The 3609-nt window shown below is 33.1% G+C and overlaps 1 pseudogene; it reads left to right on the top strand.

Moving 5' to 3' along the window:
- Positions 1-2894: 2894 nt before the first annotated feature.
- Positions 2895-3603, top strand: LOC106780136 (annotated as a pseudogene).
- The last annotated feature ends 6 nt before the right edge of the window (positions 3604-3609 follow it).

Raw genomic sequence — 3609 nt, 5'->3', positions numbered from 1 at the left:
AAATTGGTGAGTAAATAATTAAAGATGCATACTAGAAGACCAAATACTTTATTTAGCGTCCTGTTTGAATAATTTTAAAATAATTGGACATTTTATAATAGAACAAAAGAAAATAGCAAACATTCAACACACCATTCATTTTTCTTTTTCAAACAAACCAATTATACATTCATGTGATTTTATTTATTCTACTTTTTAGTTTCCATTTATTTTTCAATTATGGAGCTTTGTGTACTATTAATCTTTGCTAGCTCCCCTGCTTTTGGGTTTATTTTCCTTACTTGCAGCACAAAATTTGTATTGTACCTATATTTCCCTCCATTCCTTACCCTATCCAGTAGATCTTACCAACTTACTATTTATTAGTAACTCTTTATATGATTCTGGTACCTCTTGCTTCCTAATAACATTTGGATTATTATTTGTGATTATAAGTAATTAATGTTCCACAACATCTCTTCCCACCAACATGTCTTATCAAATATTGTTGTTGTTTCTGGTACAAAGATTTTATCGCATATAATATTGGAAAAAATTTCTTTAACAACTCTTTTTTGACAACACATACGTGACAGCTTATGATTGGTTCGTTTCAAATATTTTTTTAAAATAAATTCAAACAGACGAATGAAACAGTAACACGTGTCCTGCTGTCAAAAAAGTTGTAAAAAGTGTTGTTAAAATATATTGTCCTATATAATATTACGAAAAAATCTCTTTAACAACTTTGACAACTTTTTTACAATACATACGTGGCAACTTATGATTGGTTCATTTTAAATATTTTTTTTTAAAAAAATTCAAACAGACAAATGAAATAATGACACATATCCTGTTATAAAAAAAGTTGTTAAAAAGTGTTATTAAAATATCATCATCCATGATATTAGGTGTAGTTGAGGAGTAGGTTGAGAAAAACAGTAATAAGTAGAACACTAGCTAGGAATATTCCCGTGTGCCTGCACTCGTGCCACACTACAACAAAAGAATATATGATTAATTATTTCCTCCTTCAAACTACGCATAGTATAGAATATTTCCAATCATTATTCTCCTGCAAATTAGGTCTTCTTTTGTTACCACTTTGTTTAACATATTCTCTAAGTGTTGGATTGATGGTAAAGTCTTCATCTTCAAAATTAGAGTATACGTATCAATCTTAACGTAAGAAAGAGTGGTGGTAGTTTTAAATATTAATATTAATAAACTTAATCTACAACAGAGACAAAGAGAGTTTACGATTTAATACACAATTATAAAACTTAATTTTATTTTATCAGATATATGAATTCATATTATAATAATTCACTATTAATAACGAAATTCACTTAAAAAAATTAAAATTTCATAATGAGTCTCTTGTTTTCAATATTAGAAGTATAAATTTGATAAATAATCTATAGGCTAGGTTGAACTCACTATTGAAAATTTTATTAGTCCATTAAATGAAAAAAAAGAACACGACACTAAAGTCTGAAATACACTCAAAAAAAAATTGTAATTTTAAAATAATTCACTTTTTTCATATTAGAGGTGTCAATTTGACAAATAGTTCATAGACTAGCCTTAACCCACTCGTAAATAAGTCTCCAGTTCACTAAATCAAAGACATAAAAAAGGACTAAAGTATATTTGACCTCATTATAAAGTTTTAACTAAATCCTAAATACAAGAAATTACACTTGGAAAGGTCATATAAAGTTAGTCCTAGCTCGAACTTGAGACGAGTTAGCTCAAGTTAAATGATCAAGCCTTCAACATGAACAACTTTGGTCAAGCATTGACTTAAGTCAAGATTCTTCAACCTGAATGACATTGGTTGACCTTCTATTGAACCCATTTAGGTCGACCTTCGATCGAACTGTTCGACCAAACTGACTCGAGTTGATCTTTGGCACAAGTTGACTTGGATCGACCTTTATTCGGACCAACTCAGGTCAACCTTTAGGTCAAGCCAAATTGACTTAATTCTTTGGCTGACTAATTTTAGTCATCCTTCAGTTTAGACCGACTCGACCTTTGGCTGGGTTAACTCAGCTTGACTTTTGACCTAGTTAAATTTTGAATTGGGCCAACTCAGCTTGACCTTCAGCTCCTTTGGTCCGTATTGTTTTAACTCAACCTACGACTTGTAGCGACTCGGTTCAACCCTAGGTTCATCCATCTCAACTTGGTTGAACCTTTGGTCAAGCCAATTCAACCTAACATTTAGTCGAGCCAACTTTACTTGACCATTGAATTTAGATTACTCAACTCAACCATTAACCTGAATCGGCTCAACCTTTAACATGCATCAACTGAACTTAATTCTTTAAACTAAACAATTTAGTTCATATGGATTAAGCTGACACTACTTGGTCCTTCTTCTTATTATACATCGACTAAATTCTTCGATCAAATCAATTTGACTCAATTATTAACCTAGATCATTCAATCTTTGAGTCGATTTAATACAATTTTTGAGTTAACTCGACTATTTATTACCTTTTTTTAGGTTGGGAGACTTTTCTTTTAAGACTGTTTTAATCATTGTAAATTTTTTTTTCTCTGATTCATATAGACAAGGACCTAGTCTTTGTTATTGAGTAAGTCTAAGCTACTCACTCTCTCTGGACACATTGTAAGAAAAACTTAAATTGTTCAATATTTTAATATTTAAATATAACTAATATTATGTTGTAAATTTTAATTTCAAAATACATATTTTTAAAATGAAAAATTATCTTTAGAGGCAAATTCAATTACTTTATTTAAAAAATCGAAATATAAAATATTTTAATTATTTTATCTCAACACAACATTTAAAAAGTGATGAAATTTTGGTTACAAAATAATTTAAATATCATGAATCTCTTTTGTATAAATATGAGAAATGGAAGAAAGAAAAACGTACCACATCTCACTGAAGAAGCTGTGTGGTTGAAAAACAAAGAACTACAAGAATCATGGGAAGTGTTTCAGTAGTCTCCTCTGCAGTTGCCAGAAGGTAACCAACCAACCCAAAATCTCTTCACCATTTTCCTTTTTGTTATAGTAAAAACAATTATCCATCGTAACTGTGGTTTGAATTGTTAAACGCAATTTGGAAAACAGATTAGAAGGGAAGGTGGCGTTGATCACAGGCGGAGCAAGTGGCATAGGGGAGTGTACGGCGAGACTGATGGCGAAGCATGGAGCCAAAGTAGTCATCGCNGATATCCAAGACGAGTTAGGTTACTCAGTTTCCAAGGACATAGACTCTTCCTTCTACGTTCACTGCGACGTCACAAAAGAGGAACACGTGCAACGTGCCGTGGACACTGCCGTTTCTAGGTTCGGAAACTAGACATCATGCACAACAATGCAGGGATCATAGGAGTGTGGAACCCCAGAATTATGCACAACAAAATGTCCGATTTCCAGGAAGTGATTAACGTTAACTTGGTCGGCGTCTTCCTCGGAATGAAGCATGCGGCGAGGGTAATGGCCCCTTCTCGACGTGGCAGCATAATCGCCACCTCAAGCGTGTGTGGTAGCATAGGTGGCATGGCTTCGCACGCTTACACGTGCTCGAAGCATGGCGTTGTGGGGCTGGTGCGAAACGCTGCAGTGGAGCTTGGACCCTTGGGA

The sequence above is a fragment of the Vigna radiata genome, unplaced genomic scaffold, assembly GCF_000741045.1.
Source record: "Vigna radiata var. radiata cultivar VC1973A unplaced genomic scaffold, Vradiata_ver6 scaffold_951, whole genome shotgun sequence".
Taxonomy (NCBI): Eukaryota; Viridiplantae; Streptophyta; class Magnoliopsida; order Fabales; family Fabaceae; genus Vigna; species Vigna radiata.
Note: the sequence above shows the minus strand (reverse complement) of the source record. Positions and strands in the feature narration are given on the sequence as shown.